Raw genomic sequence first — 26,465 nt, forward strand, 5'->3', positions numbered from 1 at the left:
CCTCCATCATTGTATAGATGGGCAGAATTAAAGTGCATAAAGGGGAATTGATTTGACCAAGGCTACACAACTAATTAGGGCAGAGGTAAGGTGACAACTCCTTATTTCCAGCCCAGGATCTGTCACCAATGGCACTGGCTTTCCTGTAGAAGGAAATGAAAAAAGAACTTGGGCATCTTCGGTGCCAGCCTACCTCCTACTGCCACAACCAGCCCTCTTACCCGTTGTTGCTTGTTTTTCCTGCAAAGGACCAGAACAGAAAATCATCTAGATTTTGAGGACAAACAGGATGAATGGATCCTGCTCATGGGCCCCAAATAAGATAAGCTCTCAAAACATGTTTAGATAGACAGACCAATTGAAAGAATGGAAAGGAAAGGAAGAAAGAGAAAGAACGAACGAACTGAGGACCACATGAAATTTTAGGTCTTTATGTCCAGAATGCTTTTCATTTGTTTGTTTGTTTGTTTGTTTGTTTATTGATACTGGCAGAAAAGTTACTCATTTCTAATTATTTGAAAAATTAAAATTATCCCCGGGGAAGAGCCTTGTCAGAAATAAAGAAAACTCCACAGTTTGCAAACTGTTCCTGAAAGTGAAATTGGAATTCATCTCAGTTAAACTTTAGAAATGAAAAGGGCAACAGAGACCATTAAGTTTAGCAGGGATGCAAGGAGAAGTGCAATCAATCAGATGCTTTTAGAAATATAAACAACCGAGTAAAGAAGATCAAGCAATCTATAAAAATAAGCAGAAAACAGTTATAAGGATCATTAGCAGAAGAACAAATAGGAGTGTGAAATCACAGGAATGCTCATGATCAGAATGCAGAAATTTAAAGTCATGAGAAGGCAGGATATATCCATTAAGAAGGATAACAGGAGAAGAGAGCAACCAAGAATAAAATGACTAACGAGTGCAGTTTTAGTTGACTTTAAATTACTCAGCTACCTGTGTGGAACAATAATTTTGACTTTGAATTGTTGGATGTCAAGGTGTTTCCGAAAAGGCAAAACAGAAATTTTGCTGGTATCCCAGTGGAGACCAGATTCTCTCTGGTGCTTTATTACCCATGAAAGTCAGATTTCACTAAATTATTGAGTGGGCTATGTACATGTTGAACATTGGGATCATTCATTCAACAGATTTGTTAATTGCTTACTACGTGCCAAGTATTGTGTTAACAACTGAGGATAGAACAATGAGCAAAAATGGACATAGTCCCTATTTCCTTGGAATTTATGCTGCAGTTGGGGAAATAGGAATGAATTATTCATTATTATACTTCATTCCTAACTAATTCATTCATAATATTTATGAATATTTACTTACCAATTGAGTAATTTATTCTCCAAGGAACAGAGCTCTAGAACAAGGATTGGTAATTCCTAGCAGAAACTAGGAATTTGGGGACGTTCTCTGAAGGAATGATGCTGAAGTTGACATCAGAAAGATGAATGGGAGTCATTTGGAAGAGGCTGGTGAAGGAGATTTTTCCTGGGAAAATTGTACATGCAAAGGCTTTGGATTGGAGAGAAAGACTCTAGAGGGAGACAGGGCCTAATCAGAGCTGGAGCAGAGGCTGTTTTTCTTTACCTTAATGCCACTGTCACAAGACTGGGCTTTCCAAAGCGGGATAATTTAGGACAAATTAAGAAGCATCTAAAATGCACTTGATCTCCTTGAGTCCTTCATTTGGCCAATCAATATAGTCAGACATTTTCCCAATTGAGGTGAGAAGATCAGCAAATTTCAAAGCATAAATTAATTTGCATTGAGTTAAAAAACAAGTCAACCACCCTACCTCTTTTCCAGACCAATGCGACAAAATTCATAAAACCTGGCCTGAGGCTGAAAGCTGCAGCACAGACAAGCCCAGCACACCAAGCTCGAGGGAAGCCCTCCAATTCTGAGGAAGACATCAAACTGAGATTAGGAAAACAGGTAGGCTCACAATAAGATTAGCATTTTTCTCCCAGTTAAGATTCTTTAAATTAGCAAGGCTGGGTAAATAAAAGGTCAGTACCTTGCTAGAGTGTAAATTGGTTGGAAGTTAAGAAAGAACCACTGGCAGTGCAAGGTGATGTGTTTTCCTAGAAACTATCACTTTTGGAGACCTCTTATTGAAATATCCCATTTTATTTCCATTTATTCATGCATCTTCCCTCTAAGCTTTTTCTGTTTTTTTTTTTTTTCTTTCCCTCTCTTTTTATTAGTCAAGCCTGTGGCTATCATGTTGGTATGGGGAATGTTTAATATAAATATGCAACTAAATAACAACTACACATTAGCAACCATAAATGACAGTTAGAAAACAGTGTCCTAAACCTGAATGGATTTATTTTTAAAGGATTTTATTAGAAAAAGTATAATGCTTACTTGCTCCCCTCTGGCCAAAACTTGTGTTGAAAAGTAGGCCTCCGACTAGGTGCTGATGACTGATGGCCTAAGATGCTAGAGATGCCAGGAGAAAAGTTTTGCTGTGAGAGTCTCTTCCCCAGGGTGCAGCACTGGGATTGATTGAAAATGGACAGATAGCCATGGCATACTAAGGGCATAGTACCCAAGGTGTGTGTTTCTAGAATATTGGTAAGAGGATTCCTCTCAAAGGGCACCTGGAACACTACATAAACAACAGCTTTTTAAAGTCATATGTGGATGACTTGCTGTATACAAGGTAGTAGGCCCACATGAATCAAAGGAGTAATATTTAAGTGTAATCTCCTGCAATATCATCTTCTGATCCAAGTCTTAGCTTCTCATTGCTTCTTTTTAGAGATATAAGAATTAACTAAGCAGGTGAAATTGCAAGTGTTCCCCAAGATTTATAAAAAAGAAATCTCACCTTCATAAAGATCTACTCAGAAGCTAGTAAACATCACCTTTGTTTTGGCTAAGCATCTTTGCATGGGACTTCATTCATGTTTTGGATTTCTGGCATTTACCATGTATCTTACTATGTGCCAGGCATTATGCTTCTTAAATTTGTAAGCATTATCTTAACTAAATCTCCTATCAATACTATTGTTATTCCCACTTACAAATAAGGAAACAGAGGCTCAGTAAAATAAAGTCAGGTGCTTGAGATAGCATAGCTCAGAATCTAATTAAAATGACTGAGCTTTTTCTTCATAATACCTCACATTTAGATCACTCAGGCTGTAAGGAATTTGATCCCCAGAATTCATAGCCCTTCTCTATCTCCGTGTATAAGCCTGTTATAGGATGAACCCCTGGAGTTCCCAAACACTCACTATGTATCTTCTTTCAAACATGACTGACACATTTCTGACACATTTCTAAAGTTATATTTGGATAGGAATGTTGTTTTTATTCTTGCAAAGGTTTTATTAAAGTATCCTTTCTTAGTTTTTTTCTTTTAGATGGAGTCTTGCCCTGTCACCCAGGCTGGAGTGCAGTGGCATGATCTCAGCTCAACCTCCACTTCCTGGGTCCTCCTGCCTCAACCTCCTGAGTAGCTGGGATTATAGGTGCCTGCCATCATGCCTGGCTAATTTTTGTATTTTTAGTACAGACAGGGCTTTACCATATTGGGCAGGCTGGTCTCAAACTCCTGACCTCCGGTGATCTACCCGCTTCAGCCTCCCAAAGTTCTGGGATTACAGGCTTGAGCCACCATGCCTGGCCCTCTCTTACTTGTTAAATTAGAAATATTTTACATGTGGTCTCCTCTCACAACACTTGCTAATTGCTCCCCCTAATCCACCCTCCAGTAGCTGAGTAAGGTTCTAACTGACTAAGACTTAGTAATGCCCACATTTCCATAGAGATTTAGTCATTGTTTTCTCAGCTTAAAAAATGAAAAAATATCAGCAGCAGTGTCAGAAACTTGTTTGGTCAAACCAAAAGAGGTGGAGGTGGGTGGGTAGAAGTTTTTGTCTTTTGTAATAAAGAATTATGCAACAGATATAAAGTTCATCATTATAAGAAAAGAGCCAGATGAAAATAAAAACACTGAACCTAACATACGAATGGGCAAATGGTAGATTATTTATTTCTCTTCCGTGAGATTCTTGAAAAGCCTGATTAATTCAAATTTCTTCCCGTTGTTAAAAAGACAACTCCTTATACGAAAATTAATTCAAGATGGATTAGAGACTTAAATGTTAGACCTAATACCATAAAAACCCTAGAAGAAAACCTAGGTAATACCATTCAGGACATAGGCATGGGCAAGGACTTCATGTCTAAAACACCAAAAGCAATGGCAACAAAAGCCAAAATTGATGAATGGGATCTAATTAAACTAAAGAGCTTCTGCACAGCAAAAGAAACTACCATCAGAGTGAACAGGCAACCTACAGAATGAGAGAAAATTTTTGCAATCTACTCATCTGACAAAGGGCTAATATCCAGAACCTCAAACAAATTTACAAGAAAAAAACAAACAACCCCATCAAAAAGTGGGCAAAGGATATGAACAGACAGTTCTCAAAAGAAGACATTCATACAGCCAACAGACACATGAAAAAATGCTCATCATCACTGGCCATCAGAGAAATGCAAATCAAAACCACAATGAGATACCATCTCATACCAGTTAGAATGGCGATCATTAAAAAGTCAGGAAACAACAGGTGCTGGAGAGGATGTGGAGAAATAGGAACACTTTTACACTGTTGGTGGGATTGTAAACTAGTTCAACCATTATGGAAAACAGTATGGCGATTCCTCAAGGATCTAGAACTAGAAGTACCATATGACCCAGCCATCCCATTACTGGGGATATACCCAAAGGATTATAAATCATGCTGCTATAAAGACACATGCACACGTATGTTTATTGCGGCACTATTCACAATAGCAAAGACTTGGAATCCACCCAAATGTCCATCAGTGACAGACTGGATTAAGAAAATGTGGCACATATACACCATGGAATACTATGCAGCCATAAAAAAGGATGAGTTTGTGTCCTTTGTAGGGACATGGATGCAGCTGGAAACCATCATTCTCAGCAAACTATCACAAGAACAGAAAACCAAACACCGCATGTTCTCACTCATAGGTGGGAACTGAACAATGAGATCACTTGGACTCGCAAAGGGGAACATCATACACCGGGGCCTATCATGGGGAGGGGGGAGGGGGGAAGGATTGCATTGGGAGTTATACCTGATGTAAATGACGAGTTGATGGGTGCTGACGAGTTGATGGGTGCAGCACGCCAACATGGCACAAGTATACATATGTAACAAACCTGCACGTTATGCACATGTACCCTAGAACTTAAAGTATAATAATAATAATAATAATAAAAAGACAGAATAATTTTGAAACTGAGTAGACATTCCCCTAGATCTCCTCTGTCTCATAGTAATATCCTCACGGCCGCACCAACTTAAATCTACTATTTCAGCCACGTACCTCTAAGAAAATGGCTTCAGAGAGTGTAACAAATCCTTTCCCAGCATTTGGGTGGTCAAAGATTGCCCATGTGTCATCAGTGGCACACAACAAGCACCTGGCAACAAGTTTGCACAGATGCCCAACTTAAGTTAATGTTAATAGCACTTGCAGCTTCAGGGACATGATGTTGTGAAGTGACACTGAATCTGAGACAGAGGTTCTAGTTCAGGCCATCTCTTCCAAAGAATAACACCAACAGGAACAGGAGTCCATTAAACAATAGGGTTGCCTCCCTGCTTATGCTGCTACCTGCAAAACTGCCAGGACACTTCCTTTCCCTGCAGACGTCTGTTCTCCCAGGACTCTGGAGCTTCCATTTATGAATTAGAGGTAGGGGTGTAGGTAGGGAGTGGTTATAACTTGGAAGAAAGCCACATTCACTGGCTATAATTGACCTACAAGCCCAGAGTTATTAACAAAAATCTGTGGAATTAAATGACTGGATGAATGGCTGTACACATAGATGAAGGCAAGTTTATAACAGGCACATACTTGCAAGCCAGCTGCTGAGTTTATTGAAAAACAAATGCTATATATCAGAATATACCCAGGAAAGCAATGACATGTTTAAAATAACACTTTGCGTATAGTGAAAGACACATTGGATGGTAGGTCTCTTGCATGTGAGTGGCTTGCAGAATCCTTTCCTGACAATGGTCATCATTATGTTTGAAAATTTAATCATAACAGAATGTTTCCAAGTACGATAAATTTTCTATGAGAAAAAGGCAAACAGTTTTGAAGATTCTGCTCTTTGATGAAGAAAAAAGTGTTCAAGGTCATCAAATGCTCTAATTTAGGAAGAATTCACCGCAAAAGGGAAGATGTGAACCATTTTCACAGTTGATGCCATGTCAAATGTGGAAATAGAGAATGAGAATTGGAAAGGGCAAAGGAAAATACTTTTTCCCAGAAAGTCATAAAAACACATCAAATACTTTACAAGTCAGAGTCATCAAATTTTACAGAACCTCAGAGTTTTCTGAAAGAAAAAGAGAGGGCTAGAAAGAACTGTGAACATACAGGACACCAGGAAGGCCACCGAAATGTGGGGAAAAGCAGGAAGTGACTTTGCAGACACTGTTCAGTCAAAATGAAACTAGAGAGAGAGAGAGAAAGCACATTATGTGGAATGGTAACACCAAGCAAATGACCAAGTATGCTTCCAAACTCTGGCTTACAAGCGAGAAAAGTAGAAATGTGTTTGAAGACCACCCTTGCCTAAAGAGACTACCTCTGTTCACTCTAGAGTGAGAGTTGTCTCACTTGCTTTTCCTCCCTGTCCTTCAAGAAGTGGAATGCTTTTTGTTGTTGTTGTTGTTGTTGTTGTTGTTTGTTTGCTTTGTTTTCTCTACAGAAAGAAAGAAGTTGTTCTCTGCAGGGATAACATGGGGAAGCTCAAGTGAACAACCTAGTCCTATACAATGAAATAATTTTAGTTGCTTCCTCTCTTTATATGTAACGCATCATATAATCACACTATTCCCATTTTGCATTTAAGAAACGTGAGGCATAAGGAGAATTGTTTAGCCCTATGTGATTGTCAGCAACTTGAAGGCAGTGTTGATGTCTTGTGAATCTCTACATCCCTAACAGTGCACAGGCATCTTACTCATCCCTAGTATTAACTGACCACTTAGCTCATCCAGGCATTGTTATAGGGGCTCAGAATACAGCAGTGACCAAAATAGACCAAGTCTTTACCTTTGTAGCCTTAATTCTGAAGGAAGGAGATGATCAATAGTCGAATAAAAATACAAAGTAACTGCAAAGGGGGAAAAGTGCTATGAAGGATCTAAAGGGTTGTGCAATAAAGAATAACTGGGGCTCTACTTGAGGATACCTCTCTGCAGAAGTAAGATTTAAAATAGGAACTTACATATAGGGAAGCATATGCAAAGAGGTCCCAACAAGATAATAACCCTGAAATGTAAAACAGCCTGATATGTCAGTGGAACAGAGAAGAAGGTAGTGTCAGAGGGCTGGACTGAGAAATAAATGGCTAGTACAACTGTCCTTTAGTATCTCTGGAGGTTCCACAATACCAAGGGACCCTCCATGGATACCAAAATCCACAGATGCTCACATTTTTTGCCCTTACAAAGAATAGTATCATATATGCATCACTACAAACTTTATCCCATATACTTTAAATCCTCTCTAGATTATATAATACCTAATACAAGACCTACACATTACTTCATTCACACAGACTCAACATAGTACTCAGCATGTGAGAAATTCAAATTTGTTTTTTGGAATTTTTTTGTTTTAAATTTACTGTTGGTTAAATCTATGGATGTGAAACCCGTGATATGGAGGGCTAACTGTATTTTTCTGGGAAGGTGCAAGGTGAGTGCCACATCCTATAGGGACTTGGAGGCTTTGGCAAGGACTTTAGCTGTCATCTGCAGTGGAGAGAGACTGAAAAGTTTTAAGAAGGGGACAACCTGATTGAGGTTTTAGAAAGATCACTCTGGTTTTTGTATATTAGGAGTGACTAGAGTAGGGTAGAAAAAAAAAAAAAAAAGCAGAGAGACTAACTGGCAAGGCTATTACAATATTCCAGGAGAACAATTAAGAGCTTGGATCAGGCTAGGCATAAAATGGAGAAAGTTAGACTGGAGATCTCTTTTGGAAGTAAGGCTGGGAGGATATGCTTATGAATTGAATGTGTGGAAGATACAAGTCAAGGAGGAAGCAAAAGTTTTTGGTTTTCCATCTATATGGCACCTGGAGGAATAAAAAATTGTGAGGAGAAATAAAGAATTGTTCTCTCGATAGAGCTTGAGATGTTTACTAGGCATCCATGCAGAGATAGCAAGTAGGTAGTTGGATAACTTCAAACATGTGGGACGAGAGCAGGACTGGAGAGAAACATGCTGGTTGTCATTAGAGCTTCTAAATGACATGTAATGTCATGAATATCATCTAGAGAGAGTATGTACGTTGAGAAGAGGACCCAGAGCCAGCTCTGTTTATGGCAAACATTGAAGAGTGAGCTAGGCGTAGGGAAAGGAACCAGCAAAGAAAATAGAACAGGAGCTGCTGATGAGGTGAGAGACGGGAGGGTAGCACCAAAGAAAGGTTTCCCACGAGAATGTAATCTCCTGCATCAAAACATGTTCAGACATGAGGTGGGACCTGAGAACTGGCATTGGTATTTAGCATGCAGAGGTCATTGGTGATGAAGTGATGGAGGAGAAAATGTGATCGGAGGGGCTCAGAGTGAATGGGAAATGAAGGAATAGAGACTGTGAACACAGCTCAGCTCTTTGAAGATGCTTTGCTGTGAATAGGAGCAGGTATTAAGGCAATGTCTGTGGTGGCAGGTAGAACCAAGAGGTTGTTTGCCTGCTTGTCTGTTTTATGATGGACAACACCAAAGCGTGTTAGTATAATGATGAAGTAGAGAGAGAAAAATTAATGAAATAGGAAAGGGAGTGAGAACTACGGGAGTAAAGTCAATGAAGGTGGTCTAGAACTATAGCTCCCAAGTGAAAGATTGACCCCAATAGTAGCAAAACACATATCTCCTTGTAACAGAAGGAAAACAAAGAATAGAAGGACCGGATATTTCATGGTTGTTGAGTGAATAAACGAATAAATAAATGAATCAATATGGATGTTACATTATGCTTTTTTCCCCACAACCTAACAATTTAGAGAATCTCTCAAGTCTTACACCATTCAAAAAGATTCCCTATCTCACATTTCTCTCTTCTCTAAATTTACATAATGTAGTTACATGCTACAAAATGACAGTTTGGTCAATGACAGACTGCATAAATGATGGAGTCTGCATAAGATTATTATACTGTATTTTTACCATACTTTTTCTATGTTTAGATATGTTTAGATATGCAAAACCCACTGTGTTACAATTACCTACAGTATTCAGTACAGTAACATGCAGTACAGGTTTGTAGCCTAGGAACAATAGGCTACACCATATAGCCTAGGTGTGTAGCAGGCTGTACCATCCAGGTTCGTGAAAGGACACTCTATAATGTTTACACAACAACCAAATCACCTAATGCCACATTTCTCATAACATATCCCCACTCATAGGCAACTCTATGAATGGCTTACTCTCTGCGTAAGCCAAATGCAACTGCACGTGAATCTCTTTGTCCGCCTAGTTTTGCTTTTAAACCACGAGTGTCTTACCTCCTTAATGAGACGGAAAAGCCTACCTATACCCCTGTGCCTCTCAGCAGAGTCATCATTGCATAGCAGAAGTGCAACCAATATATGTTTATTGATTAATTGAGTCAGATTTCCAAGGTCCTGTCCTATAATACCATTAATAATACCAATATTATTTCTAGCTCTAATATTCTGTGATACTCAGGCAACCGATTAGTAAACATGCATTTTGGTCACTAAACCAACAAATGTGATTGTAATACCACTGAAACCACTAGCTTCTGATTCTTGAAAACTACTCACAAGCTTGTTCCAACAGAAAAAAGGACTCTGGAGAACAAACCCCACTGAAGTTTCAGTGTGAAAAATAAACTCCCACCTGATACTAAGATATTTTCCCACAACTAAATTTCCACAGCCTTTATCTTAAAACTGTTGAAGCTCAGAAGGTAATGAGTCTTTCCATTCCGAGTAAAACTATGTAATAAAAAGGTACTATTTTACTCACAATCTCTTTGAAGGTGGGTGCAAAAGCAGACGAGAAGAATTAATTGATATTTGGATATTTGTATTTGAATTAATTTATATATGGAATTTTAATTACAGGATGTAAGCCTGTAATTAATTTAATTTTGTTTCAATTTATGAGGATGCATTTGGTTAATGGAGTGACTTTGAAAAAATGCTTTATTGAGGGATCTTATTTGTGTGATTTACTGTCTGGATGTATGTTAAGTTCCTTTCATTGCAGAAAAAATTGTTATATGCCCTTGAAGTTGAATCCATTGCATAGGTTGGGGAGATGAAACCAATGTTGTCTTGTAACCTACTATTTCTAGGGAAAGAAGCAGATTCAAAAGAAACCTTGTTTGGCTTTCTTGCCATAAACCTCTTTCCCTGTGTATTCAATACACATATGTGCATTGCTGATTAATGCCCAAATCCTTGCTGACATTATGATAAGTTTTAAAGCAATCCTGAGCGAAAGGGAGAGATAGAGAATTGCCTTTTCTTATAGAAGGTATCTTAAAATGAAGGTTAGAGGAAAAGGAAAGGAAGGTGAGGCAAAAGTTGAAAGGGGGAGATGCAGAGATAGAAAAAGAAAATAGAACATAAGGGGGAAAACGCTACACAAGGCATTATCCTTGAATAACCGTGTTTAGAAAATTGTGGAAAATAAACCAATCTATGTAATCCCGTTATGAACTGCTAGCTTAAGGCTTTTGTCACAGAGAAACTGTGTAATGAGATTAAACCACATAAGAAAACATGGTTGTCTGCTCTTTGTCAGAAGAACAAAACAAAGAAAGCAATAAATAGACAATTATAATCCGTGCCTCTCTCCCCCAACCCTTTAGAAACACAAAAGGAACAGAGATCTCCTGATAATGTAAATGCCAAGCTCCTGCCTCTTCCAGCTGCACATCTGTGAAGAGAATGCATCTGCTTTCATGATTCAGTTCCTAATGCTCGCTTTATGATGATGAAAGAATGGGGCCATCTTAAAGGAAAAGGTACATTCTGCTGACTCTTTCCTCTTAGTCCGGAGTTTCTTCCCTTAGTACCTAAGATGACGTGTGGCGAAAATATTTAACTGTCCTGTAGTATTTCTTCCTCATGTCCAACTCCAACATACCCTTCAAAGTTTTGTTTTTTCTTAAGTGTACTATGCCACTATTCCAATGTCAATTTTATTTTATTTATTTATTTTTTTATTTTTTTCCTTTTTAAAAAAATTATTATTATACTTTAAGTTCTAGGGTACATATGCATAACATGCAGGTTTGTTACATATGTATACTTGTGCCATGTTGGTGTGCTGCACCCATCAACTTGTCAGCACCCATCAACTCGTCATTTACATCAGGTATAACTCCCAATGCAATCCCTCCCCCCTCCTCCCTCCCCACCCTTCAGAGTTTTTATTTTCTTTTTTTGGTTGCAACTACTCAACTCTGTCCCTGCAGCCAGAGGCAACAAGTAATGCATGAATGTGACTGTGTGCCAATAAAACTTTATTTACATAAACAAACAGCTGGCCTGTGGGCTATAGTTTGCAGATCCCTGGGTTAGAGGATAAGAGAATTGGAAACACGTGTTTGAGGCATCTTAGATAAAATGAGCCCCTATGTTTTAGTTTGAACTTCTTTACATGTCCTTTGTGAATTTATAACATGGAGCTGTCACTAAGGTTGGTAGATGCATGAAAGTGAGAGTAATCATGAACAAAAATTCCTTCTAGGATTTTTTTTTTTTTTTGTCACCTAAAATCAAAAGTGTGGCAGTGAAGGAAGAATTTAGAGTAAGGGGCAGTGAGGGAAAGAAAGGGAAGGTTCTGAATGAACCACCGGGCTGGTGCCAGCCATGTGGATACATCTGTTAAAAGAATAGTTTTCCTCATAGTTGAAAGCTGGATAAGTGGCATGAGTATAAACTGGGATCTTGTTGACAGAGTAAATTCTTGGGACCCACCCGGGCCTACTGAACCAAAATATTTGGGTTGAAGGAAGTGTTTAGAATAGGTGCAGTGATGGAAAGAAACAGAAGCTTCTGAATGAATCGCTGGGCTGGTGCCAGCAATGTCGATAAGTCTATGAACAGAATAGTTGTCCTTATAGTCGGAACCTGGAGCAGTAGCACGAGTATAACGAGGGATCTTGCTGACAAAGTAAATTCTTGGGACCCAGTCAGGTCTACCGAACTAAAATATGTGGGGTATGGGCCAGAAATCTGTGTTTTAACAGGCCTTCCAGATGACCCCAATACCCATTCAGATTGTAGAACAGTGTGATATTCTAGAGAAACTTCTATGCCTCTTAGCCGTTGAGTATTTGTGTTCAAATAGGATAACTGCATTTCCAGAAACTTAGGCATTCCTATAGAGAATTTTTGGTCCCTTGTAGGAGAAAATGAAGAATGGTGGCAGAAATTAAATTATTAATATGAATTCCTGACTACAGATTATTTATACTTGAGGACAAATTTTAAAATCCATGTGTGCCTAGTTTTTGACCTCTTTCTTTTATGCTCGCGGATCCTCTTTTAATCACTCTCTTTTCTCTGTGAGTGTGTTCGTGGAATGCAAATAAATTCTTATTATTAGCAAATAAAAACAGAACTTGGAAAGTAAATTTACACTAAGTGAGGTATATTTCACTCTAAGTCAAAAATTAGCAAGTTTGGAGTTGTGAACTGTTCTGGATGAGCTGTTTTTCCCCTTCATGGCAAAGCAAGTAACTTAAAATGAAGCATCAGTACCTCTTCAAAAGGAAGTTGTGAGGAAGCCTTGGGTATCGTAATTATCAGCTCCAAGACAACCCTGGCCAAAAGCAAAGAGACTTGTAAACATTCCAGTTCACACTCTGAGTTGTGTCCAGATGGGAATCAATTGCCAAGGAATACCTAGAGACCCAATAAGTTTACTAAGCTTGTGTGCAGCAGTGAGCGTCCTTTCTTCCTTCAAGCTGATGAGTTGGGCAGTATAATTTCCTTTTTGCAAAAGTACAGTCCCTTTCCTAGTTGTTCAACTGCTCTGCCAGTGGCCAAACCCTGAAGCACAGAAAGCACATCAGAGTGACGTTATAAGCTCCGGGTAGAAAGGAATGAGGTGCAATGAGTAAGTGGAATAAGGGAGTGGAGAAAGGCAAGACTTCTTCACTTAATCTTCATCTAATGAGCCCTCCTGAGACCCAAACTTTGCCATAGCCTACCTCCTTTCCCAGCCTTCGGACACAGAGTTCTAATCCCTTTATCAAATTCAAGTTCATCACCAGTGCAGTTATTTCAGCTGTGTGTGTTAAGCAGCTCACAGTATGGTGTGGCAATATCTATTTCTACAGGACAATCCTGTTAGAGAAAAATCGATTAATTCAGTTTGCTGAATTTTCAGCATTTGGGCCCCAGCAGCATCTAAACATATTAACCAAGTTAAACATAAAAAGCAGTGGTAGTTGATGTTGACACTGTGAGACAGTGGATTTGGCGGCTAGTAGCCATGCCATATAAATTTCACTTACAGACACAACAGTCCTGAAGGTTGGCTCTGCAGCCTTCATTCAGAGTGGCTATTTCTCCATCCCCTCATCCAGGCTTCTCCTGACCAGAACTCAAATGTGAAGAGCTGGGAGACAGAAGCAACACTTCTAGGGAAAGTCTCCCTTGTTAGAAAATGTTAGCTTGAAATTTAAAATCAGTAACTAGCCTTCAGCATATACACAGAGGCCAGTGTAAATTCCATTCTTGTGTATAGTCCTTGACTATAACATTTCCCATGTAGCTCCTTATGATAGTACTGGAAATGATGGCTTATTCATTTTGTACATAATAAGACCACATATTATGGCTACCTATTTTTTCCACTGACATCATCTACTTGAGACAGAGGGAAAAACTGCAAAGAGGGACCAGGAACAACTTAATATGACTCCAATTTAAATTTGCTATAACTAAAAAGTAATTTAAAATGTTACAATGAAGAAAAAAGCTAAAATTAAAATTAGAGTGAAAACCAAATCACTTCAAGACCAAAAAATTTGAGAAGAAAAAGACCTTCACCAAATAATTATGCCAGTTCTATATGCAACTTTAAATGGGCTTATGAAGAGATTTATTTTGTTCAGATTCTATTACTGAACTCCTTGAAGATGGGTTAATTTAAACATGTTTGAGACATCATCCCTTGGTAGTTATGGAGCCAGAGTCTCAAAGCCCTAATTGTAGGCTATCCTCTGCAGCAAAACCAAGAATTTCAACTAGTGAATCTCTCCAGTTAGTGTAGCTGCCTTCCTGCCTCCTGCAATTAATAGTAAGTTGGAGCTAGAAGTTTTGTTCATAACTATGCAACCTCTTCCCTTCACAGATAAGGAGATAAAGTGTGTGAGAGGTGAAAAATTTTGCCCAAAATCATAAAACTAAGTTAGATAAGAACTAGAAGTAAATTCAGTCTCCAAATCCAAAGCTTTTCCAAAAGAGCATTTGATCAGGAATTGGGAGAAAGTTTTTGACATGCCTGAGTCATTTAATTTTTTGGCAAATCTGAAAACCAATGAGGTTATCAGTTCCTTCATATAAATTATGGGGGGCCTCCACGGCCCTTCCAGTTGCTTCTTCAAGTCTAGTGGGTAGTGGAAATTTAATCTAAGCCATCAAGTTTCTAGAATCTTTCCTTCCAGCACAGTAGGTAGTAATTTTAATAATCAAGTCCTGGATATTAAATTATGACTGGTGCTTATCACTGAGAGGTAGTTGCCTTTTCCAATGGACTCAATTTATCAGAGAGAGGGTGACTGGGGCTGGATTTTGTGTGGGGAAAATTGATTCATGTGCCATTTCTTGCTTTCTTGACATGGATTCTTTATTCTAGGTAAGGTTAAAATTTTATAGAAGATTAGATCAGGAAACTCTGAATGTGACAGAAAATGGTGGCTCATTCATTTTGCACATAATAAGGCCACAAATCTTGAATCTTGAAAGGTCTTTGACAATGTCTGATTTTATAGCCTAATATTGGTAAAATATAAGTACAGTTAGTTGTATTTATAAGTTGAACAATTGCATCCAAAGAACATTGGTTATTGGGATCACCCATACTCAAGGGAAAACTTTTCAAACACCATGAACTCTAAATGTTGCCACTGGACAAAAATAAAAGACAACAATAAACCGAAAAAACAATTCAGAAGCAGTTGTCTATTGCAGTGGCACAGAACTCTGACGTTGGCCATGTTCATGTTTAATGTTTTCAAAAGGAACACAATCAAATCAGTGGGTGGGAAAAAAAGGAACACAATCAAATCAGTGGGTGGGGAAAAAACAGATATATAGCTAATATATCTAGCAGGGATACTAGCTATATATCTGTCCTAAACAAAATTTTCAAACATATTTATACAAAACAGAATTGCCAAGAGTGTCTCTTAGTAGATTTAAACAATGGCAAGAAGTTGAAGTGTAGCAGAGGCAGGTGGATCACTTGAGGTCAGGAGTTTGAGATCAGTCTGGCCAACATTGTGACCAGACTAAAATGCTACGAAAAATACAAAAAATAGCTGGGCATGGTGGTGCATGCCTGTAATCCCAGCTACTCAGGAGGTTGAGGCACGAGAATTGCTTGAGCCTGGGAGGCAGAGGTTGCAGTGAGCCGAGATTGTGCCATTGCACTCCAGCCTGGGTGACAAAGGCAAACTCTGTGTCAATTAAAAAATAAAAAGATGAAATGTAGCAGAGATAAGTCTAAAAACTTAAAAAAAAAATCAATAGGATAGATATAATCAAGAGAATCCTGACAGCAGTTGAAATAAAAACTATCTAAGAAATTTGTTGACCCAAAGCTCTGTTTGAACTAAAAGTCTGAGGGGGCTTCTGAAAAGAAGGTAAAGCAATAGGTGGTATTGATAAAATACAGCCCATAGTACAAAATATTTTAGAATACAGCTGAAGAATTATGTCATTTTTGAGCATTAAATTCCTACATGAAACCTAAGAGATTAAACATTGTTTCATGCAAGATGACCAGGAGATGGAGAAAAACAAAGCCATATCATTTGAGTAATGTTGAAGGAAATGGTGTTTGGTTTGCAAAAATGATCCAGTAAGTGAATAAAAGCACTTTTGTAACATTTGATGAGTAGTTTTAGGGATAATTATTATATTTATCTGTACAGATCCCAGAGACAGCTTGGGACAAATGGGTTGAAGTTAGAGAGAGACATTTTTTGGTTAATACAATAAAGAGGCTGCTAAAGATGACGGTCTTCAACCATGGAGGGGACTATATATAAACAAATAGTTTATTCTGCATAATTATTAAGGCAGTCACCATGATTTGTTTTTAAAAAACAGATTTATTGATTTGCCAGGAGGTCATATTCCATGGTTTTTAAAATTTCTTCTGTTTCCTGGCTAACACGGTGAAACCCCGTCTCTACTAAAAAGATACAAAAAACTAGCCGGGCGAGGTGGCGGGTACCTGTAGTCCCAGCTACTCGGGAGACTGAGGCAGGAGAATGGCGTAAACCTGGGAGGCGGAACTTGCAGTGAGCCGAGATCCAGCCACTCCACTCCAGCCTGGGCGACAGAGCGAGACTCCGTCTCAAAAAAAAAAAAAAAAATTTCTTCTGTTGTGGTTTTTATGAGTTTATGAATAAGTTTTTTTTCCCCATTCTAAAGGATGACAGAGTTGATGCGAATTTCCCTTCTAATGTGAATCAGGTCTGTGATGATATTTGCTCACAAATATATAGTAATAGCAAGCTTGCGACTTTAATGACTAAGGGGTCTCTGATGTAAAATATTTGTACAACTTTCTAATTTAACATAGCAATTGAAATTATTTCTGAATAATTCCTTGTCCAATACCCTGCATGGATTCACTGTAATAAAATTATATTTCTCATATTAGGTTTCTGTCATACCTTTGAGCCAGGCCTTAGGCTATATAGACACTGCTCAAATGAATGAGAAGTTGCTTGATCTGGCAGGCAGCTTTTCAAAATGAAGTCCATTAAATCCTATGTCCAGAACTGCCTCAAATAGTAAGCAAAATAAGCTTCTCTTCATGCTTCACTGATAAACTATAGCATTACTTTTGCTTTTTTTTTCTTTTCTAAAAAACATTTTACTCATATTTTTCAGTACTGTTATTTTTTTTAAAAAATAAGAGAACAGTAAGAAAGCAAAGATAAGACAATAAAAACAAACAATCCACTTCTTCCCTCCCAAATCTGGGTTAGGAGAAGAGAAACATATAAAAAGTTGTCTCCAAGATATGGTCATAGGGGAATGTGAACCAAGGTTCACCTTGGGAATCAAAAACTCAAAAAAGAGTGAGAGGCAAATAACTGCATTGATTAGGTCTCTTAAAACATCCTGTGTCCTCATCTCAAATGAATTCTCAATGTGATTCAGTAGTGTGTGCATTTAAGTTCCGGATGACAAAGGCCCTACCTTATTCCTCGTAGCCATTAATATTAAGCGTTCAATATTCCCCATTCCCTCTTTCTATAGATAATGTCATCTCCTCAATAAATGAGTGCCCTCAACTCCACTATTCTCTATCTCTTTGCCCATTCCCCACCTTGTAAGTTTCATTTTGTTTTTAATTGACATGTAATAATCACATACATTTATGGGGTACAGTGTGATACTTCCATACATGTATACATTGTGTAGGTCCCTCTTAATGTCTTCTCTCCAGCCTCTAAACTGTTTCGCCAAGCCTTACTACATCCTCCTGCCAGACAGTACACCTTCGTCAGATAATACTTTGACCATGATATTCACCTAGTCTAATTCTGTTAAGGCCAATTTTTGCAAATTGAAAAAGTAATCAGCCCAGCGTATTATTTAGAGCCCTTAATTCAACCTCTGCTCAATTTACCTTTCTTGTCTCCTGTCTTGCAAATTACCTTTATGCATCTAATTTTGCAGTATTGTCCTTACCTCCAAAAATAAGCCCAGTGTTCTGTTGCTCCCATGTTTAGAATCGCATTCTACTTCCCTCCCACACCCCCAGCTTCTGTCTAGAGTCCTTTTCCACCATCTTTTAACTTCCCAAACTATTTTCATGATTCTAGGGCAAACAACACCTCTTTCCCAATTGCTTTAGCATCTATCTGTTTGTATTTTGAATTGTATGGGAACATGTTTTATATCCTCTACTAGATTACAAACTGCTCCAGGGATGAGCTGTTTCTGAATGCCTCTTAGTATATGGTTTTAATAGACACTAAATACTTGTTCATTGATACTTGGAAGAGTTATCATTCTTTTTTTCCCCTCTCAAATGCAAGTGTAATTGGCTGATCAAATGGGCCGAACACAATGTGGTTATAGAAATAAAAATACTCTATTTTTCTTCAAACATTGCCTTCTAACATACTCTATCATATTTCCCTCAATCGCTCCTCGAAGACATCTCTGGCATAGATGAATTTCTAGTCACTTTGTATTGTAAGAACAATCTTATTTATATAAACAACCATGATTCACTTTCAGGTATTCAAATATAATAGTCCAGTCTAACCAAAATGGAGATCTCATACTTAGCCAATATTCCTCAAAGTCACAAAAAAATAAAAATAAAAAAAGAGCAACTGTCAGAGACCAGCAGAGACTGAATGCCATGACAACTAAATGCAAAGTGTCACCCTAGTTCGAATTCTGAAACAGAAAGAGGAACAACTAGTGAAATCCAAATAATGCTTAGTGTCTAGTTATTACTAATATACCAATGTCAATTTCAGTTTCTTAATTTTGACAGACATAACATGATAATGTAGGTGCTAGTAATATGGGGGTTCAGTGAGGGGTATACAGAAACCCTCTGTTCTACCTTTGCAAATGTTTTATAAATTTGAAATTATTCATTCATTCATATATACATATAAAATCTAACCTTTATGCATTTTATTCTCTATTATAAGCATATATGTTTATATATATGCATATAAATGTATACATATTTATAAGCATAAATTTTTGTAAATTAAAAACCCAGTATATTACATCTTTTTCTAAGCTTCTCCCCACCCTACTCCCACTTGCAGCTCTGACCACTTTTGCCCTTTCAGTAATCTTTACAGGCTCCCAGGAGGGGTCTTATTCATCATCAAAGAACTTGTCTTTAATTGTTCTCAATTTTGGGTACTTAACCAAACTTCCTTGATGATTAAAAGAGCCTTATTCCCCATCCTGTTACATATCGAAAGTGAATTGGCAGCTGAGGAACAGCAGTGAAGAGAAACTTTCTGATAACAAACGGAATGTAATGTGACCCTGGCTTATACAAAAAGATCAAGACACTGACAGGGATCTTTAAAGCCTGACTAGATTCTGATCTGCGTGACACAAGACCAGTTCTGCCTAAAGCCAGGAAAAAGACTTAGAAGCTTCTGAAGGTGCCCCATTCTTTCCATGTAACATCTGTGAATGTCATTTTCAAACGGGGCTGTTCCATCACTTTGAATCTTGAAAACAGAATTATTAATACAAGTAAATCTAAATGGCAGAGACACTTAGGAATGAGCAGAGCACTCAGAGGATGTGACCTGAGGTCAAGGCAGAAAGAGTTACATAAATCTGTCTGCAACTGACATAAATTGATCAGAACCTGAGGGCTGTTTGGAAAATTCAGTGGTTCTGGGTTACACTCCATTTTGAAGCACCTTTCCAAAGCTTCAGAGCCAGCCCACATCTCAGGAAAATGACGCTTTTACTCAAAATTAATATTTTCCAATGTAGTTAGGGATTCCATAATTTGTAGCTATCGACTTTTAAGAGAGATATAATCACCTAGAACTCTGACATTTCCGTGACATTTTCTCCTGAAAGGAAAAATATATATATTTCCCTTTCTTTCATTTTAATTCAATGCTGAGTTAAAAATGGAGCAAAAAGGGGGAGAGGGAGCTTCTTGCTCACAAATAGTATTCGCTTAGTAACCACTCTGGATGACATGCCCCAGTGTTCGTTTTTATGTTACTATTTTCTCAAATGTCTCATGTTCCCCTGATACCATCAGCTGAGGATACATTATAGAGACACTTATGCCATCATGCTGTTGAAATTTGAGATTTTTTTTCAGATATAACATGCTTTATATTCAAGATTTTATTCACCAAGAGACTGTCTTTCTGGTCTTGTTTTTATTATTGACAGGGAAAATGCTTGCCAATTTTCCTTTTTTATCTATTTTTTTCCCCTGACATATTTATTATAGAAAGAGTGAGACACAACTTCAAGTTCGGTAAGGAATGTAAGGCTGGGGTATTATCCTCAAGGTACATGTCAAAATGCGTACCTTAGACAAATTGTTGGTGTAGCCGTCAACATTGTCATGAGCAACTTTAAAAGTAATGGCAAAAAACACTATTACTTTTGCACCAACCTAATATATTTAGGTGCAACTAAAAAGATGGGGTTACAAAGTATTTCTTTACTGTCAGAAAAGCAAGATGCTGATGGACATGATGCAATCTTTCTTTGAGATCCCTGGAGCATAACACTCAATTCTTTTGGAAGAAGTACCCAGAGTTCCTACTGAAGGCCACACCCTGATGAGGTCACCTTCCAAAGAGACCTATAATATCAGTAACTTACAGTTTAGTACACTTTGTCCACCTAATCAATGAAGACTCATCATTTTTTTTTAACATTAAATTATATGCATTAACACATAGGGAATTTATTTCACCAACAGGGACTTTGGCAATGAGAGGAGCAAGTGTTACTAGAACTTCTAGTTTGATTCCAAAAGGCTGGCAGAGAAGCAAGAAAAAAAACAATTTGGAAAGCGTTGGTACCAAATAATCTATTCTGGAACAGTCTGGAATCCATCTGCCCTGAGCTTAACATCCTGGCACAAACACCAACATACTTCCCAACATTTCTATCCTAATTGGAATTCTAACTCTATTCTAATAATTATTTTTTAGTGTTTCCATGTGCTGTGAAAGCAGCATGATGAGGAAATAGCCTTCCCAGTGTTGGATATAACACCACCAGTATAGGACCCAAAGTGTGTCTTTTTGTTTGCTCTCAGCCAATACCCAGAATCTCCTCCACCTGGATGTGACAATAAAGTTCATCACTATAACAAAGGAAACTCATGGTTCCTATGGGGAAGAGAGAAGAAAGAATGAGGGGCACAGAAGTTTAAGTGTTAGACCAGCTCTCAGGATACTTGATCCACAGATTGATGTCTACTAGATACCAACTCTATGAAGATACCTTACAGGTCACATCACATGTTTTTAAAGTAAATAGTTTTCCTACGCATAAAATAAAACAAGACAAAATAAAACCTCCTTCATGTATATCACAGATTTGTTGTGATCATCCCATGAGATACATTAGGTGGAAACAATAAAAACCAGGCAAACAAAGCATTCTTAACACTACCATTTTCCAGAGGAGGCTTGCCTACAGATATGGCAGCCAGCATGAAGTCCATCCTGTCTATGACATCCAGAGTAGAGAAGGAAGAACAGCTTCTTATCACTCAAAATGCCTGACAGATATAGACTTCCTTGTTTCATACTCTGCACATGCAGCAGTAGCAACAAAGCAAATGACAAACTTTGAGTAATTTGATGTGAAACACCCCAAAATAACATAATATGTTACATGCAGGATTCTTAGTTTCTCATCAACAGATGTGCTCAGTCATCAGCTGGTCAACCATTCAGGCAGGTGCTGTTGCAAGAGATTACATAAGGCAAAATGGCAAAATGTTTAACGTACCAACGTATACTTATGAGATATATTCTCTAAAGGGAAAACAATTTCCAAGATCAAACACATTTAAGTAAATGAAGAGCATATAATGCAAGGGGAACAATAATCAAGGCTCTAGAAACAGAAGTAATAAAATAAGACAAGTGTGTCTGGAGTCCAGGGAACAAGACAAAGTATGAGATAAGAAGAGGCTGATGAGATGGCAGGTGTTCAGTCATGTTAATGCCTGCTTGGTCAAACTGAAGAATTTACACTCCATCCTAAGAGTCATGAAACTTTAGTGAAGGGTTTTAAACAGAGAGTGATATGGCCACATTTGTACTAAAAATGGAAAAAAAAAAAATCAAAGCCACTCTGACCATAGTGGGAGCAACGAATTTTATAGAAGGCGAGAGTAGATATGAGTGATGACCACAAATAAAGATAAGAAATATAGTTAAGAGGTGAACTGATGGGAACCTTGTGATTAATTGGGCATGTTGGCAGTGGATGGGGGGAGAGGAAATGAGGAAGATGGAGGAGGCAAGACCCCCATATTTCTGGATTGAATAGCTGAGTGTAGGGTGGCATCACCTGACTGAGCTAAAGACACTAGAGCAGGAAGGGGCTTGTTGCAAAGATGAGAGCAAATTATACCAGTTTAACTTTGAGAGATCTGAAGAGAAATTGAATAAGCATTGCGGTATGTCAGTTTGGAGTGAAATTCTGGGCAACCATATCAACAGCAGAGTCATCAACTCACAGATGTGTGGCTGAATGCCTCAACTCCCAATAAAATCTTGTAGGGAAAAGCATATAGTTATTTAAAAACATCCAATGCCAAAACCTATCTCTGTTTTCTCCTTTAGTTTATTGTCTACTTCATGCCAAAATTTTTCTGTTTCTAAATCACATATGTAATCATTTATATTCTTCATGTTCCCATGCTACCCTACAGCACACTGAAGTAAGCTAATAATGGCTACCATTTCTGAGTACCGATTATAAACCATATAGTATATCATGTAATTTATTCTATCAATTTGCAGGGTAGAAATCAGTGATACTGTTATACAGATGAGAAAATCGAGGCTGAAAGAGTTAACTTTTCTAAAATCGTACAGTTAGTGTCAGAATGGTAATTCTAAAGTAGCTTGGAATTACTGAACTATTTATTGTCTGTTGCTGTTCATAATTCTTCAATAAAGCTAATAGAAGACACCCAATATGAAGATCTAAAAGATAGTTTACTTACAATTTTTGGAACAGGACTATCTCAGCATACATTAGCCAGTCAGGACATTTTACCCACCAGCACCTGCTCAGACACATGCTTTGTATCAAGGGGCAACTGAAAAATTAACCAACGTATTAATGAAAGAATCCATCTGCCTCTCCGAGTACTGAAAAATGTATGTGCAAGTGTATAAAAAATCAGGTATGAAACTATGCGTTTCTACCTATCAGTATATTAGGGAACGGCTATAAGGATTTCCACTAGACTTGAGAACTGAACGGGACCTTGACGACCTCCTAAGAACTATTCAGAGGAAAGGTGGCAGGGAGGGAGTTTTCTTCCAGGTGCACGGTATAGGCACACACCTGGGAAAGGCACCCTGTGAGCTGAAATCAGCAAAAGTTTATAGTGATTGATATAAGATGTGGTTGTCAGGAAGGGGGTCACTGAAGGTTTATAGGTGGAGAAAATAAAAGTGAGACTTAAAAACAAAACATAACTGATTAAACATACCTACAACATTTTACCACTATTTATTCTAACCACTTTGGCAACAAACATTCCTAAATCTCTGTCAAAAGGGGAAAACTCTAAAAGTGAACAGAAAGAACATGAGAAAGAAAGCCAAAATTTATACTACTTAAAAGTCAGCAAACTATAACCTGTGGGGAAAATCTAGCCCACCACCTGTTTTTGTGTAGCTGTGCACTGATGTTTTTACATTTGTAAATTGGTAGGAAAAAAAAACAAACAAAAATTCTGTAACATAAAAAATTATATGAAATCTAAATGTAAGGGCCCATAAATAAGATTTTATTGAAACATAGCCACACCCATTCATTTTCATATTGTCTAGATGCTTTCAGGCAATAATAGCAGGGCTGTCACCGAAGTGGCATGACTCACAAAGCCGAAAATATTTACTTCTGATCCTGTAGGAGAAAGGCTGCCAATTCCTTGTGTAGAGGGGTCCACATCAATTTCAATGATTGTTCTGCTGTGTATTTTTCTATGGAAAGGAGTGTGTCTATCCTTAAATTCACAAGATTTTAGATACAGTTCTTGTGAGTAAAAGAAATAATTTGAACTCAATCCCTTAATACTCTCCAAACCTTTAGTTTTATGGTCAGTGTTACCCAGTATACACCAACTCCCCACAACAGAAAATAGTATTTCCAAAGGTATTTTAGGTGTTTTTTTTTTTTTTTTTTTTTTTTTTTTGTTGTTGTTGTTGTTGAGACAGAGTCTTACTGTCTTGCCCAGTCTGGAGCTCAATGGTGTCATCTTGGCTCACTGCAAACTCCACCTCCCAGGTTCAAGTAATTTTCCTGCCCTAGCCTCCCAAGTAGCTGGGATTACAGGCAGCCGCAACCACATCTGGCTATATATATATATATATATATATATATATATATATATATATTTATGAGAGACGGGGTTTCGCCATGTTCGCCAGGTTGGTCTTCAACTCCTAACCTCAGGTGATCCACTTGCCTCAGCATCCAAAAGTGCTGGGATTATAGGCATGAGCCACCGCGCCCAGCCTTAGATGGTATTTTAAAAGTAAAGAAAATAAACATTTGTGAATACTTCTTTCAGAAAACAATACATTTAACCTATTTTACCCTTTTGAAGATAAAAATCCTTTAAAACCCAGACAATAAGGCTGTCACTCCTACCTTATACAGTGATATCATTGACATACCACAAACTTAGTTCCTGTTTTATGGTCTTTTCTTATAAGGTAGTTCAGTTCAGTTCAATTCAAGATATTTGAGTCATCTATATCTTCTAGCATTTTTATCCTGTATTTTCCAAACCAAAATTGAGAACAAGTAATTTAACAAAGTTTTTTTTTTCAGGTCCTGTCCAGATATAAGTAGTAATCAGAATTCCACAGCATATACTAGATTGAAACTTCTACAACAAAGTTGTGTTGGAGGTAACAACAGAGAGGAATGTTTAAAATCAAGATGCCCCAGAAATTCTAGAATATATCGTTAGTGACAGTTGGTCCTTATAGGTGCCAAGCAAATAATCTTGGCCCTGTTAACACCCAGCTCCATCCAACCAAAAAACTGCCTGCCCCAGACCCAACGCAACATTGTAGCCAAGCCTCAGGATGCTTAATACATGTTAATTACAAATGGAGTGAATGTTGCTTGAGCCACCCAGCATATGAGCTGCTATATTGTAATAAGATAAAAACCTCTGTTCCTCTTTCTCAGTCCTAACACCTGCAAACTCCTGAACATACAGAATTGTCAACACAACTAAATTTCCCCCTTAGAGAAATCGTATTCACTTCTTTTGCCTTTCACTCTCTGATCTGTTGCTCCTATTTCTAAGAAATTTGTTTCTGAAATTTCTCTGTATGATGAATAGCATTTCCCGATGTTGTACCTCTGCAAAAGAGGTAAAGCATATTAAACATATGAATCAAATATTCTTTCCTGTCAAAAAATAGAAAAGCACACCTTCATATTTATTTACATTTACAAGTAATATGTCTCAATCTCTGTGAGCCTGGATTCACATTTTACTGAAATATGTTGCATTGACTCTCAGGCTGAGCTGGATGCTTGCTTCAAACACTCACTGGAGTCTGTGGGGCTTGCTAGACCTACAAGAATTCATTTTCCTGAGAAAATAGGAACAATTGCCTGATGGTAGAATTTGACATAGGGAAATGGTATGAGTTGTACACATATCTCAGGGCAGATGGAAACACAAAGCCAAGTTCGGCTTTTATATCCCACTCTACTAGTTTTAGAAATTGTCACCCCCTCAGGCAAATTTGAGAATGTATGTTTACCTAGGCCAGTTCGTAGTGCAAAGTTTAAGGATAAAAGTGCCTGCTTTCTAGAAATGACAGAAATGGCATCTTTCTCACCTATAAAATTCTTGTTCCTTAAGTTGGCACCAAGTGCCTTCTAACAGCAGGTTCTTAATTACTTCTCCTATGCAGTTCTTATGTACCCACAAGTAATATCAAATCTCTGGGAAATTAACTTCCAGCAATCTCTTTCACACCACCATATCTTTACTCACACCATGCCCTCTGCCTAGAGGTCCCCTCCTCTCCTTTCCAAGTGGATAAATCTCCTTCTTTCTTTGGGAATCGGTTCAGCGACAGTCTTCTCCAGAACACTTCTCTGTCGTCTTTGGGAAGGCCAAGTCCTCAGTGGTCTCAAATACCAAACTCTCCTCTCTCTGCTTCTTTTTCACTATTAGCATCTATTGCTTATATGTATAGATTTCAACCTGAATATAAGGTGTTCAAAACAAGGTCTGTTGTGTATTTATCTCCATTGCTTTGCACATACATGATGCTCATTAATATTTGTGGGATGGAACTCCTGCTGCTTCAAACAGAGTATTAGAAATCCTGACTCCTGATTTCGTAAAGGGAATGATGAGTGAGACACAGATACAG

At 38.0% G+C, this 26,465-nt stretch overlaps 1 protein-coding gene across 2 annotated transcripts in view; it reads right to left on the reverse strand.

Annotated features, from left to right (window-relative positions):
- DCC (DCC netrin 1 receptor) overlaps window positions 1–26,465 on the reverse strand; it is a 1,210,743-nt gene that overhangs the window by 916,591 nt on the left and 267,687 nt on the right. The gene's annotated exons all lie outside the window — the stretch shown is intronic.

The sequence above is a fragment of the Macaca mulatta genome, chromosome 18 (genome assembly GCF_049350105.2).
Source record: "Macaca mulatta isolate MMU2019108-1 chromosome 18, T2T-MMU8v2.0, whole genome shotgun sequence".
Classification (NCBI taxonomy): Eukaryota; Metazoa; Chordata; class Mammalia; order Primates; family Cercopithecidae; genus Macaca; species Macaca mulatta.